Here is a 15,032-nt window from a genome sequence, read left to right as displayed (position 1 = left end):
GTTTCCTTTGAGGTCCTAGGTTTGATGGTTCTACTGGTAAGATTCTAATGGTTATCAGGGGGACATCTGCCATCAGACCTGCTTACGGTACCACCCCCGTGTATCAGAAACCATCCTAGATCTTCAGGTTTGATCCCTTTGGAAAGCAAAATGACCCCATTCAATCTAACTTCTTGAGAGAGAAAAGATCTTTTCTCATGATGTGGGGTTTTGCCAGTGGAAGTGCATGTCTATGAGCTGAGGTTCGAGCTTGGCTACTGGTGAAGTGCTCTGGGTGGACAGGCGCAGTGGCGGCTTGCTGGGGCTCAAGCCGAGCTGTCGCAAGGCGGAAATACTGCAGAGATGTTTTTCCAAGAAATTGTCCCTGAGCAAAAACATTGCCACTTTCATTGGGGGGAAATGGTTTCAAATATTGGCTTTTGTTTTTATGGAAAATGGTGAAAACTTTGAGGGAAAACCACAAACCCTTTGCTTTTATTGAAACCACAAAAATTGATTAATTTTTTAAAAAGCCCAGTTTTTGCTGAGGGCTGAACTTTCTTCTTTGAAAGGCCCTACTTTACTTTTCTTTTTTTGAAACATCTCCTGAGAGCCTCATGAAAGGTCTTTCTGTTAGCTTGGCTGAGCTGAGCCCGGGCGTTCCGAAGCTTCACACAGAAGCATAATTTTTTGTGCCCAAACACTGCCTTTTGGGGATGTCTTCATGCTCCGATCTGCGGACGCTGCCCTAAGTCTTCCCAAGTCCCGAGGGAGCCATGGCTTTCGCGAAGCTGGTGAGCGTTCCTGGGTGCTCAATAAAATCACTGAACCTGACTTGACTTCCTGGCTCAGCTCTTTCTGCGTGGCAGCCACTTCCTGCACAAATGGAAAATTGTGTGTGTAGATGTTGGTCTCACCAGTGGGGGGCCCGAAAGGTGACTTCATAACTTAACTGCTCCCCTACCTGATGGCTGGCATGGGCTGTCCTCGGGGCAGGACACAAGCTGTCTGTCCCAGATGAAATCTGTCTTTCCCTCTGCCCAGCTGGGCCAGGGTGCCACTACCTTCACATAGTGTTCAGTTCTTAGTAAAGGCACCTGGGGAGTCCTCTGGTGCCACAAAGAGGCTGTGGGCTTCTGGCCACCAGAACAGAACTGGTCTTAATGCCAGTTGAAAGGTATAGGAAAGAGAGTCCTCTTGGGGTCATCTTTGGGGGATCCCTAACTCAGCTCTGAGGTGGGCATGGGGGCCTGGTGTGCAGGTTCATGGCCCTCCATCTATGTCTCCCTCTGTGCGGGGTTCCACCTTCATGGTCTATCTATGGGTGTGCCTTCCCCATGCAGGGAAATTCCATCCCTGGAGCAGGACCACTGGATTCATAGCCCACTTGCTCTCTGTGTCCCCCTGGCAGGCTCGGCATGCCTTCTGGGCCTTGGCTTCGCCGTGTGTCAGATGGGGAAGGGACAGCGCCACCTGCACGGGTTTGTTGTGAGGGTGAACTACAACAGTGCCAGGCCGGCCCACGGAAAAGACTGTACGTGTTATTCCTACCCTCCCTGCCAAGTCCAAGTCTCACTGCATTTTACAACTGAAGACACCCTGTGACAAAACTCAAGACAAATGTAAGGAAGCAATAATTGGTCATCTCCCACTAACCTAATGCAACCATTATGTTCAGCTGGCGTGTTTCGACTTCACTGCGATGGCTACTAGTGATCATTGACATCCGTTGAGCGTGCGGTGCACACCTGTGTGCCACACAAAGCTCTCTGCGGGTGTGACCCCGAAGGACAGACAGAAGAGCCCACCCAGGCCCACCATGCAGAAACTGCAAGAATTTGAGCCTTGATGTGAAAACCTCTGGGCTTAGCCAAAGTGCTGTCTTTCTGTCCCTTGGATGTGGGCTTTGAACTGAGAGAGTTGTTGTATTATGTGAAAAAAAAAAAAAAGGAGGTTTTCATTTGAAGCACTCTGGTTGAGGGGTGCAGGGATGGTGTTCCTCTCCTCCTCCCTCACCCCCACTGGCACACCCCACCAAGTGTATGACAGTTGGTGACATTACAGGGAATCAGGACCCTAGAGCCTCTCCTAGTCCAGGAGAGGACTTGAGTCTGGAGTGCTTCCCTTTTCTTCCTCCCCGAAGAAAAGACCTCCCATTACTGTAGCCCTGAAAAGACCCTCAGAGGCTGGATCATCTCTCAAAGGCTCACCCCTTCCCTGTTCTGTTCTGGGCTATTATTATTCAAAACACAGCCTGCCCATTTGTCCCTGAGTGTGCAGCACACTGGCAGGCAAACACGGCTCTGCTGATCACTGACCTGGAATTTCATTAGCTTTTAAATTTAATGTAAATACTGTGTGATCATGGGCTCGGGTGCAATTTGGAACAACTCTCCCTTTCACTCTCTTATCTGATTACCTTTTAAGAAAGCACTTCATTGTTCAGATTCAAGAATAACAAGTTTCCCCACATGCAGCCCCCTCAAACCTTCATTTATTTCCTTTCTCTCTCTCTGTCCTGTTCAGCATCGTCTAATTACAGAAACATGTCTGTAAGTGCCTTGCACATCTGATAATCAGATTTCCCTTGTCCCCAGCTCTTCCTCCATCTGCTCCCCACTCCATTCCCATTGTGCCACACCTGGAGCAGTCCCCTGCCACTCCATGCCCAACTGACTGCTGAGCTATTTCCAAATCACATCTCCCTTTCCGGTGCTGGCTGCCTGACATGCTCGGTGGTGAAGCACTCAACTCCCAACCTGTGGTCCTCCCTGATTCCTCTCTGCTCAGATGATAAGCGTGGAGCAGAGCCATCGCCTCATTCCTTCCATTCGGATTTGGTCCTGTTGAAGTCTCATTTTTAGGAGACAAAATTGTGACCCTCCTGCAAAGATAAAATGAACACACGAAAGAGGTTTTATTGAGGTCACTAATAAGTTCATAGGACGGTAAAGCCTGTCGAGGGGAGAATGTGAAGAACAGATGTGTCTGTAGGCAATCAGGAAACTGCAGTGGCGCTCTCCCAGGCACACGCCTGTTTATGTCTATTGGGCAGAACATGTGTGTTTGGAACCAGCTTCCCGACAGGGTGAGCAAGCCGTGTCTCCACAGGACAGAGTTTGCACTTCCGTGGGTGAGAATCGTCGGTGTGGCTCTGTGTCCTTCAACACCCAAGGCTTGTGGCCCAGCCTCCTCCTGGCTCCTAGTCTGCTGTCTGCCTCCTGGCAAGGTGCTGTTTCTGTTTTCTGTTCAGCCAGTGTCACCGATTCGGTAAGACCCACTGATGCTTTCAGCCTAGTTCAAAGTGTTTCCTAGTTTCTCTAAACACTTTCTATTTAAATCTACTCAGAATATTCACATGTGAGGACTGCAGTTTCCTCATTTCAATGAGACTTCAACAGGACCAAAACCTCATTTCAGGAGAAGTTTAGGAGAACACAGGCAGGCAAGGGGGGCCCTCACCAGTTCAGTGTAAATCTTCCCAAAATGACACTTTCGTCCAGGAAGTTCTTGGCTCAGTTTTTCCACGGCTCCCTAGTGTTTGTGTGATAATTCTTAGATTTGGCATTTAAGCTCCTTTACTACCTGGCCATGATACATGTTTAAATCTTCAAAAGCATTTGTTAAAACAATACAAGGCAGAGATTAGAGAAGCATAGATCATGAAGGCCATCAGCCTTCTTCATCTCTTGAACCTTTAACATGGACCCTGGAATAACAAATAACGGGTGGATAATCATCAATTCTTCACTGAGGGTCAGCTTGACATTTATTTGAAAATTCTGTAAGCATTTTATCAGAAATGCCCATTTCTTCTCAGGAGGTTACAGATGACACCTAAGAGGGTTCTGTCCAAGACCAGGTTTGGGGCAGCTTTTCATTACTATCTCTGTAGCAGTTTTCTTGATGTATAAAATCACATTTATATTTACATCTACATCTATGTAATTTTAAGCATAAATGGTATCATTTCCACCCATACCATTTTCCCTTTGTCAATGCTTTTTTTTTCCTTTTTTGTTTTTTACATTAAGACCTGTGTCCCAGCTGTTGTGAGGTATGGAATGTATCTATGGCATTTTAGGGCCCAAAGCATCATCACATGCAAGTCTCCTCACTCTGGCCCATGCTGCAGAGCACCCATTCTCCAGATGCACTGATACTTACTTAACCACTACAAATTCTTCCAGTTTACTTTCCCACTAAGCGATCTTTCCCATTGGAGCCAGATTAATCCTATGTCTTTCTATAGAAATATCTACACCATTCTTCTAAAGTATCTTCCCATTCATTGTACCAACATGGAAAATGTAGGTACCACCCAAGTGGGGGGGGGGGATGCCCTATGTGTGGTGGCTGTCCCCATGGGGACTGGTGCACATTGCCCTGTCTCTGCCAGTACTCCTGTCCCACCCATGCCCCGAAGCCATCTTTCAAAGCCCAGGTCACTATTGATCTTCCTTAAGAAGCCATCATGATGACAGTTGTTCAAGTATAATTTTCAAGAAGTTAAAACCATGTTAAATATGTGTTGACGACTCATCAGTCAGGGAGACAGTTAGAAGCGAATGCTTTGTGCATGCTCACGTACACCATGTACTCCTGGGGCACTGGGTTTCTCTTCGTGTCCTTCCCTCCCTCTCCCCTACTTCTGTCCATAAATGATTCTTTTTAATTTTTTTTTAAATTTATGATAGTCACACACACACACACACAGAGGCAGAGACATAGGCAGAGGGAGAAGCAGGCTCCATGCACCGGGAGCCCGACGTGGGATTCGATCCCGGGTCTCCAGGATCGCGCTCTGGGCCAAAGGCAGGCGCTAAACCGCTGCGCCACCCAGGGATCCCCTCATAAATGATTCTGTGCCACAAGCCATGCAGTAGGTTCGAGAAGTCAGCAGTGAGTGGAACAGAACCACACTCTGCCTTTTGGAACTTCTGGGTCATATGAAAGAATTAAGCACCCGTGTAAATGTAATATTACAGGTGTAGGTTGGTGTCCCAGAGGGAAAGTAAAGGGTGCTGAGAGGTGGAAGCAGGGCTCTGGGCTGGGGAACCTGTCTTTGGCAGTGAGTTTCAGTAGGAGACTTGAGGGTGAGCAGGGCAGGCATGGTCACCTGGCCACAAAGTAGAAAGGAGCCAGTGAGGGCAGGATGGGCAGGTCATGCAGGCCTGGGGGCCTCCATCACAAGTCTGGATTTGATTGGATGTTCAGGAGGGACATAATTAACAAAACAGCAACCTCGTCTATCTGGGCTGCATTTGTGGGGTGTCTTGTAGGAGGCAGTAGACTGTAGTGGTGCAAATAAGGGCTCTGGAGGCCCCATCATGGGTTCAGACTGGCTGCATCACCCATTGGCTGTGTGACTTTCCTGTGCCTTTTGATTCATCATCAATACATTGGGCAGTGTAATAGGCCCCTCCATGTTGCAGTTTACGGCTGTGAGCTACCTTGCCCCAAGTGCCCTGAGCAGCTTCTGACCTGTGGTGTATGCTGTAGGAGGTGGTGTCACACTGTTATCACAATTTTCCTTGGAAGGGCTTGGAGAAGCAGATTTGAAGTTGTGTCCTCACAGGCAGAGTGGGGGGTTGGCCACTGATTTATCGTGACAAATGCCCAGCACTCCTCCTCCACCCTGTCCCTGTGGTTGTGGCAGCCCTGCTGTCCCACAGTCCTTGTGCTGAGTCTTGTGTTTCACTGTGGCGTGGGGACCGGATATTAGTCATCTGGTGGGGATGTGGCTAAATATAAGATAAATATTGTTCTCTGTGCTGGTGAGTTTCCCAGGCCCAGGGACAGGAACACCATGGGTGGTGCTGAGAGCCAGGAAGAGTTTTGGATCCTGGAGCAGAGAGCTCTGGGTAGATGGTGGGCTGGCAAGCTCTGGGATTGAGAATGAAGGCATAGAGGGGGTTTAGCTCATATAGACAGGATTCAGGTAGACTCCTCATATCCTTCCAGCATCATCCACCTGATGCCTCCCAGTGGTGCCCACTGCTGTGAGTGTGAACACTGAGATTCCTGCCAGGCCTTTCTTGACCGCATTGCTGAGCACCCTTCCCCCATCACTACCGTACCCTCACTCTGTTCCTGCTATTCTAGCCACCCAGCAGCACTCCCAACAGCCTGGCCCCTCCACCTCTGGGCCTTTGGTTGAGCTCTTTCCTCTGCCTGGGGACTTTTTCTCCATCATTTGCCTGATTAACTTCTACAGTGTTTAGATTTTAATTCACATGTCACTTTAGGTCTCAGGTCAGTTCCCCTGACCCCTCCTCACCTATAGGTTTTCTCTTCATCATTGCCCTTTCCACAGGCTGGAATTCCTTTGGTATGCTTGTTAAATTCCCATCTACCTCTCTAATTGGGACAGTGGCATCATTGGCCAAAGACCAGATCTCTTGTTGATCATGATGTCCTCCCCCACCCCCAGCATCATGACTAGCATGCAAGAGGGGCTCAGGGTGTATTTCTTAACTGACCAGATGTGGGAATGGCTTCTAGGAAAAGCAAAAGGAACAGGGTGGTCCCTTTTTAAAAATATTTTATTTATTTATTCATGAGAGACACACATACAGAGAGAGAGAGAGAGAGAGAGAGAGAGAGAGGCAGAGACACAGGCAGAGGGAGAAGCAGGCTCCATGCAGGGAGCCTGATGTGGGACTCGATCCTGGGTCTCCAGGATCAGACCCTGGGCTGAAGGCGGTGCTAAACCATTGAGCCACCTGGGCTGCCCAGGGTGGTCCTTTTTTTAAAATATATATATTTTATTTATTTATTCATGAGAGACACAGAGAGAGAGAGGCAGAGACATAGATAAAGGGAGAAGCAGGCTCCCTTTAGGGAGCCTTGATCCCAGGACCCAGAGACTTGATCCCAGGACTCTGAGATCATGCCCTGAGCAGAAGGCAGATGCTCAACCACTGAGCCTCCCAGGTGCCCTGGGGGGTACCTTTTTTTGTGGGACCCTCTCTGGCCATGAGTATTTGGGCCAGGGAATGGACAATTGGCTGCAGGTTGGCCAGATTCTCTCACTTAGAAATTTGGGATTTGGAGACGCTGCTTTCTGGGGGTGGCTTGCTTGGTGAGTGTATCACTTGTGAGCCACGGGGCATTTCCTTCCTGCTGTGCACACAGAGAGCCAGAGAAAGATGGCTGGAGTCACAGAGCTAAAGACAGCACACAAGAGTGTGAGAAGCATATGTGAATAATCTAGTCGGAGAGCAGAGACAGGCTGAGAGTGTCTGCCCTAATTTCTGAAGGCCTCTTGTTCCCAGTTTTTGTCCTCTGAGTCCTGAGTGTCTCCTGACCTGCCTGTGTCACCTTACAACAAATCTCTCCCTTTGGCTCAAGTCACTTTCTGTGACCTGCTACTCCCAGGGGCTTTATCAAGATCCATATTGCTCTCCAAAGCCAGATAACCAGGGAGCAAGCAGAAGGGGAGGCCACAAGCTCAGATAGCCACACACATGGGGCATACGATGAGCATGCTTTGATCCTGGAGCACAATTCCTCCTTCCTCGAGGACACACTGCACAGCAGCCAGCAGAGTAAGAGTCTGCTTTCTCCCTGAAATGCATGCCTCAGGCTCCAGACAGGGATTTGCAGAACTCATAAAGAAGCCAGCTAGCTGAAACAGGCAGGGCCTGCCACACATTCCACCCAGGAATGAGAGGGATACCATGGAACTGGGCAGGCCACCTTTATGGTCCCACCAGGTCCAGGATGCCAGGCTGGCCCCATGGGCTTTTCTAGGCACTTTCCATTTGGACCCTCACAACTGCTCCCATCTTCCCTCCAGGATGGCGCTGGCTCCCCCTCAATATTTGCACCTTATAAACCACTGCCATGACCCGACTGGGGCTGCTTACATGGGGTGTGGGGTGGTACATGCCCCTGGTAACGGAGAGTCAACAACTCCACAATGTTTCCTTGCCCGCTTTCAGCTTTTGTTTGGTCTCAGAAGAAATAAAACCACAGACTTGAAGGTGCTCTGTGATCTTCCCCACCAGTGGCTTTCTTTATAAGGTGTTATGCAGAGTCTGCGTAAATCCAAACTCCGCAGTGGGGTTGTTGTTTCTCAACAGGTGCTGAGTGGGTTTAGGGTGGGATGTACCCACCCCACACCCCCACCTCCTGAACAAATATGGATGGGGGAATTTGCTTTCCAACACAGCACCCATTTACAAGCCAGGTAGCTGCTCATGGCCAGCTGCTTGGACCCCTTTTCCCCTACACCCTGTTCCTACCCCAGCTCCATGGTAAACATGGGAGATTATTGAAAGGAGGAAATCCAAGCCATGAAGAGGGCAGGCATGGACCTGCACCTCTGTGTTAGCTCAGCCAGGGCAGTGTGAAAATGGCTTTCTCTCTCCTCCATCTCTCTCTGCACTCCAGTCTCTTCTCTCACTCTCCAAAACTGCTTCCTCCACATGGGGGCACAAGAGACAGCATCTGCTCCTTCATCTCAGGCTCCCAGGGGCCATAGATGAGAGGGACCTGCAAGCCTTCATCTCAGGCTCTCAAAGGTTATGCACTAGAGGAATCTCTGCTCCTTTTTATTGCTATGCACAGCCTTAGGGACACAGTCTGATTGGGTCATGGGGTCTTCCCTGGACCAATCAGCCATGGCCATTGAGTCAGAGTCTTGGCAGAAAGGAAGGATGCCAGGGCGACAGCCTAGAGACCCTACTATGTGTCTCTGACAAGGTCTTGCTACTATCTGGTTCCTAGGGGCTCAAGCCAATGAGCCCACAGCACCTCTGGCTGGCCACTTAGCAGCTCAAGGACCCCAGTCCTTTGACCGCCCCCCTCCCCCCACCCTTGGCAATGAGGGCAGGGACCAGGAGACCAAGGGTGGTAAAGAACTTGTACACATCCTCATCTCTGCCTTCTTGGACACCATTACTGCCAGCCCTCCACACAGTCCAAAGAATTAGCTAATCTTGGGTCCCCAGGATTGTCTGTGAAAGTCCCCAGGGGTCCATAAAGCCTCGTATTGACTTTACTGCTTGTGACCAAGTCCTGTGTGAGCTGTCCTTGCTGCCAGTACACCCACATGTGGTCTCTCTGACACACTGCTGGTGTACACACTTTTATCTGCAATGCCAAAATTTCAAAAACATTTTCCCTAAGTTTCCTGCAAATTAAGTGGGTGGCAAAACTTGACATGGACTGACGTGTCTGTTTATGTCTTTATTTCACTTAGCGGAGCACATTTATATGTTTTGCTGCAGAAGTAGCAATGCCCTTGATCACACCTGCTCCTCCAGACATGGCAGTGTTCAGACAGCGCATGGTGTATAACTCACGGTCTTCCTAACATCCCCAAAACTCTGAGCTCTGAAGCACATCCAACCCCAGAGCTTGCAGATAAGGGATAGTGGGCCAGTGATTGTCCTGCATCCTTGGCATAGTGCTGGAAACTTTCTAAGGAGTAAAGATTGATCATTTCTTCTAGGGCAGTTGTGACACTGAATGCAATAAGACAGCAAGCTTGGGACAGCGTGCCCAGAGCCAAATAATCCTCCTACATACATCAGTTCTCAGCGTTACGTGGTCAGACCTTTTCTACCCTCTCTGACGCCTGGGCTTTATCACAGCCTCCTCTCATGGATACAAAAGCTGACATAGCTTGCCTAACATCACCAAGCTGGGAAGCAGCACAACCATGATTGGCTGCTCCAGATGTGACCTGCCCTGCTGTGCAGTGTCCTAGGGACTGCCAACTCATCATGTGCTTGCTTGGCTTCTCCCTACCCCCTTCAGAGGTCATGGAATCAGAGCTAGCATTCATGTGCCAGCATGCTGTTCAGCACTTTATCCGTGTTACCGAGCCCAGTTCTTGCCACCACGCTAGGAAGTGGGTGATCTTATTCCCATTCAATGGCAGGAAACTGGGGCACAGAGAGGTTAGGTAACTTGCCTTGGGTCACACAGCCAGGAAGAAAGGCAGCCTTGATTAGAGGTCTTCAGTTTCTCCTCAGGGTCTGTGAACTCATCCCTTTCACGGAGCTGCATCAGAGGGTAGAATGAAGCACCTGTACAAACAAGCCCCCTGCCTCATTTCCCCACCATGCCTCAGCCTCCCAGGCACCCCCACAAGGTAAACACGATGGGAAGGTGCTATCCCCATGGCTCATACGGGTACTGGCAACAGGGCACATGGGTAGTGTGGGGTATGTGCCGTTTCCCCATGCTTCTGGGGGTCATGTAACCAAACTCAGGGGAGCCAGAAGCAGAGAACTAAGGTTGATGAAAGCTTCCTATCATTACAAGGACTATATGTGTCTGCTCCCTCAACCATTGCTCCGAGCAGGGAGGCCGATCGGTGCGTGACAGAGCATGGGAGGGACGTCTCATGCACCAGGACAAGCCAGTGCTTTACTGGCTCAGAGTGTCAGTGCCACTCACATCATAGAATGAGACAAGGAAACCCTCGATGGCAGAGCACAGCATTGCTCAGAAGCAGTCTTGCTCCAGACCTCAGACCTGAGCTCCGTCAGGCCCCCTGATCCAACCACGATTTACAGGAACTAAAGGACAGAAGAATAGGTGAAATGATGCCACAAGGGCACAACTGGCTGAACCCAGACTGTAGGGAGTCTCTGAGGCGAGCTCCTGGGGTCTGCAGCATCTCTGTCTTCCCCTCTTCCCCTCTTGGCCCCTGGGTCTACACAGAGCAAGTAACCTGGCCTCTCTGTGGCTCAGGTTCCCGCTTCCTGCTCACATATTCACAGACACGCATACATGTATGTACATGTGTGTGTATCTGTGTTAGTGAGAGAGAGGGAAAATCATTTTATAAAGATGCTTAAAAGTCCTATCAAATGATTATAATCTGTGGCCCTGATTTGGACTCTGATACAAACTGTTAAAAAATAATTCCTAACATGACGAGAGATGAAGAATGTGGACACTGGCTGGCTATTTGATGAGATTGAACAATGGCTGTTTTTGAGCTGGGGCAATAGTACTTGAACTGGAGGAACAAGGTCAGGGGAAAATAAGAGCAGACAGTTGCTGATCCTTTTGGAAGCTGGCAGCTGAGTGACAAGTCCGTCGGGGTTCATTGTACTGTTCTATTTTTGCGTATGTTTAAATTTTTCCATAACAGAAAGTAAAGAATATGTTTACTTGCCTGAAGCAGTGTGGGTTTTTTTTTTTTTTTTTTTTTTTTTTTAGCAGTGCGGCTTTTGAAAACAATTCAAGCAATATAAAAGCTAAGTAAAACATGAAAGTTCCTCATTCTTCCCGTTGTTGCCTGTCCAGGTAACTAACCGCTGGCTCTGCATGTAGTCTAGATTCTTCTAGACTTCCAGCGCCTGCATAAACAACCACAAATGGGATGATGCTATACACACAGGTCTGTGACCTGCCTGCTTCACTCAGCAGTGTATTGTGGCCTGTGCTCCACGCTGGAGCCCCTAGTCTTTCTCTAACCACACTATATTCCTTGGTACTGCTGTCCCATAGCTGATTCAAACATCCCCTTTGGGCAAACTTTTGAGCCCATGCCTCAGAGACTCTGCTTACTCGTGTGCCATGGTGCATCTGTGTGAGGGTGTGTACGATGGATTCCTAGTGGGAGAACCACAGGGATGGGACATGGGTTGCCAGAATGTCCTCAAAAGGTTGTCCTCTGCTGCCAGGAATTCAGTGTCTTCAAAGTTCCCCCCCAATCATGGAAGCAGTGCCTGCATTTTGAAGAAATTTGGAAATACTGAGAAATGAAAGAAGGAAGTGAGCATCAACCAGATTTCCGCAGTCCGTCCCTACTGTTGCTTAGCCACATTGTTTCCCAGCCCATGCAGCAAGCTGTCCTGCCAGGGTGACCACTGCTGTGTAGACCATTAGCCACATTTGCTCATTTCCTTGGGAGATACTCAGACAGCAGGAGTAACAGAGTCTGACTTCAAGCTGCCTGGGCTCACATCCTCGTTTTGCCTTATAGCTCACCTTTCTGAAGCCCCGGTTTCTCCTCTGCAAACTGGGTTTGTTACTGCATCTGTTATGAGATAAGATAGTCCACAGGAAGTACGGGGCCCAGCTCTGAGCACAAGGTGGGTGCTGAGCTGTGATGACCATAATGCCGTGTTCAAGATAACATGAGACTGGAATCACGGAGGATGCAGCTGAAGAGATGCGGCCTAAAAGGGGAGGTTAAATTAGATGCTGGAATTCAGGGTTGCATCTGAGGTGCCAGTAGGGACATGGTGGATGAAGTCTTCTGACTAGCATTCCCTGAGGGCTTTCTGGTAGTGGCAGCAGTTGAGCAGAGCCTAGAAGGACAAGCACAGGACAGCAGAAGAGTCAGGCAGGAACACGAGGGATGCTTCTCTCTCCTTCAGCTCATAATTACTTTCATTGGGCAGAGTGGCTGTCCTGAGGCCTGGGGAGTGTGGGGCCCAGAGAGGGACAGCTGTGCAGCAGAGCAGTCTCATTCTCATGGGGCACTTGTGTTTTGAATAATTAACTAACATAGCTGGGAAGATTTCATGACAAAGACAGAAAAATGTGGAAAAGTACTTTCCAGAGGGGGAAAATGAGAATTTTCTGTTTTTCCAGTTCCATCAGTACTGACAGGAATAAAGCTCATAAATGTTATATAGCATCTGTGTTTCTCAGGGACACTCGTGGTGTAAAACATGAGGAGTGGGCAGTGACAGCTCCCTCACTGGGAGGAGCAGGGGCCAGGATCTACTGTGCCATCCTGAGGAATTTCGGGCAGCTAAATGTACCACAGAACTTGTCCTGTGGCTGGGTGGCTTTCCCAGGAGGTTCGGGCAGAGGCCCTGCAGCCTCCCAGAGGGCAGGCAGGTGGCAGGCCTGCTGGCTCTCCCAGCACAGGGGCTGAGAGGCCCTGATGGGCAGAGCGGTAAGCTGACAGGTCCTGAGTAGCAATCACAGGGCTCGCAGATGCTTGTGGAGGGTCGCTGAGCATGGGCATTGGAGGGCGAGGGGCTGTGGGCTTGCCTCTTTGGACTGAGCTGGTCTCTGGGATTTATTGTGTTTTGGACAAACTCCTTAACCCCTTGGAGTCTGTGAACTGGGTCTCATAATACCCACCTCACAGTGATGATAAACAAATGAGCGAATGTGCCATTCTGGGTGTCTAGTGCTACAGAGCATACTGTCCCAAGACATGGGGACTTAACAAAGCAGCCTCGTGTGGAGGCCCATGCTTCTCTGGGCCAGCTGGGGCTCAGCTGGGCGGCTCTTCCAACATCTCACAGTCACGCACTGGGATGGTGGCTGGACTGTGGCCCAATAGTGTAGCTGTCATTTTCCAGGGCTCCCTGCCCCCAGCCATCCCCTCCAGCCACAGGGCTCTCCGGCAGGAGACTCAGGGCCCCTGGTGCCAGGTCTTCCTAACACCTGGGGCTGAACAAGCCACACATCACGTCCTCCACACTTGGTTGGCCAAGCAGGCATGGCCTTGGCCAGTCATGGGAATAGAGGCCAGGGCAGAAGTGTTTAGGGCCATTTTGGAGATCACTTTGCACAGGGGTTTGCACTGGGCTGGCACTCAGGCACTGGACTCTGACTGGTTAAACACTGGAGTTTGGTCACACTTGTTTATACAGAATTGCTGCCCAGAGGCCCCAGGCACCGGCCAGTTGCTTCTGCTGTGCCTTGGGGACCACCCCCTCCTGACCTCCTTGTGGTCCAGCAGCTGAGAGCTAGCATTTGGCATAGCAGGGGTCCTGAGACCTGTCCTGTGCATTCTTACCTACTGGTGTCTGTGGCTAAATATTGACTGGTTGCTAAATATTTTTCATATCACTCTGCAAGGTAGTCTCCTGCCTTGTCAGTGTTCAATAGTGGGAACTTCTTTCATTATTACTAATGGATTTGTTTGTTTGCTTTTGCTATTATTTTAAGGGGGGCAGCACCCAGGGTTTGTGCCTTTGAGAAAAAAATGACGTGCAATCAGTCTCCAGAAAATCACCACAATTCAACTTTCCTTTTGGAGAAGGCCCTAGTCATCAAATAAGAAAACCAGTGCTTCCTACTCGGTTTCTCCCTGGTCAAGGGGATTAGGGCCTCCTGCTGCAAACCAAGAGAGGGCAGGACAGCCCCGCACAGAAGAGACCTCTGTCCTGGAGGCAATTCCTTGGTTTCCCCCTCCAACAGCGTGTTCCTGGGCAAGCCACGCTGCTCCAGACCTGGGCCTCGTCCCAGCCCTTCCAGCCTGTTTCCTGAGCTTGCTGACAGAGCCGTCTGTGCAGCGCTCGGGCGTGCATTCCAGGCCGTCTTGACTGCGAGGCCCTTTCTCCCGGCCCAACTTCAACAAACACAGACAGACCACCACAATCCAACCCGGCTCTCGATGTGGGGCTGGCACCGCAGGCCTTGGCGGTAGGGAGCGTGAGTCGCTTGTGGCCAGGGCAGCAGATGTGGGCCTTCCGAGCAGCGCCAGCCCCACATGCAGGAGGAGGCGGCCTGGGGAACTGCTGGCCTGCTGGGGCCCGTGGGGCATGGGGCTGAGAGTAGAACCGAGCTGCCTTGGGGCAGTGGCCCCTGCAGATGCGGAGTGGGGGTCCCTTCCCCCTGGCTAGGGTGAAGCTGCTATGGTGGGGGCACTCATAGGAATGTCACCGTGCTCCCTGTGATTCCCGTGGCTGTAGCCCAAAAGCAACCTCCAGGCAGATGGGAAAATCTGCTCTTTTTGTACGGATATGAAACATTCTTTGAAAACAGCTCATCTCTGTGTCCTGTTTGGAAAGGTAGGAGGCCTGAGAGATGCCAGCCGTCTGCTCCACGAGGGCGCCAGGTCTGGAGCAGAGGAAGAGGAATCTGGGCCTTCCTCGGAGAGTTCACAAGAATTAAACTAGTTTACAGAACATGGAACATGTCCTGTGGAGAATGGCTAATGCCTGTAATATGTTCTCAAAGCCTCACTCTTTGGAGGTTTTTATAAAGAAAATCACCCCAGTTTGGGGAGGATGGTCATGTCTTGTTCTTTGCAAGGAGCTGACATCATTTGTTTGATGCATGCACCCCACCCCAACTCTTGCAGAGCCTGCTTCGAGGTCTGAGCTCAGTCCCAT

The 15,032-nt window shown here is 50.2% G+C and overlaps 1 long non-coding RNA gene across 2 annotated transcripts in view; it reads left to right on the top strand.

Moving 5' to 3' along the window:
* Positions 1 to 15,032, top strand: part of LOC144310308 (uncharacterized) — a 146,634-nt gene that overhangs the window by 15,324 nt on the left and 116,278 nt on the right. For both annotated transcript variants that reach the window (XR_013376029.1, XR_013376028.1), the window contains exon 3: positions 1,391 to 1,601. This is a non-coding gene — a long non-coding RNA (uncharacterized LOC144310308). The remainder of the gene's footprint in view (positions 1 to 1,390; positions 1,602 to 15,032) is intronic.

This window comes from Canis aureus, chromosome 3 (assembly GCF_053574225.1).
Source record: "Canis aureus isolate CA01 chromosome 3, VMU_Caureus_v.1.0, whole genome shotgun sequence".
In the NCBI taxonomy this organism is placed as follows: Eukaryota; Metazoa; Chordata; class Mammalia; order Carnivora; family Canidae; genus Canis; species Canis aureus.
This window is presented reverse-complemented; position numbering and strand designations above follow the sequence as displayed.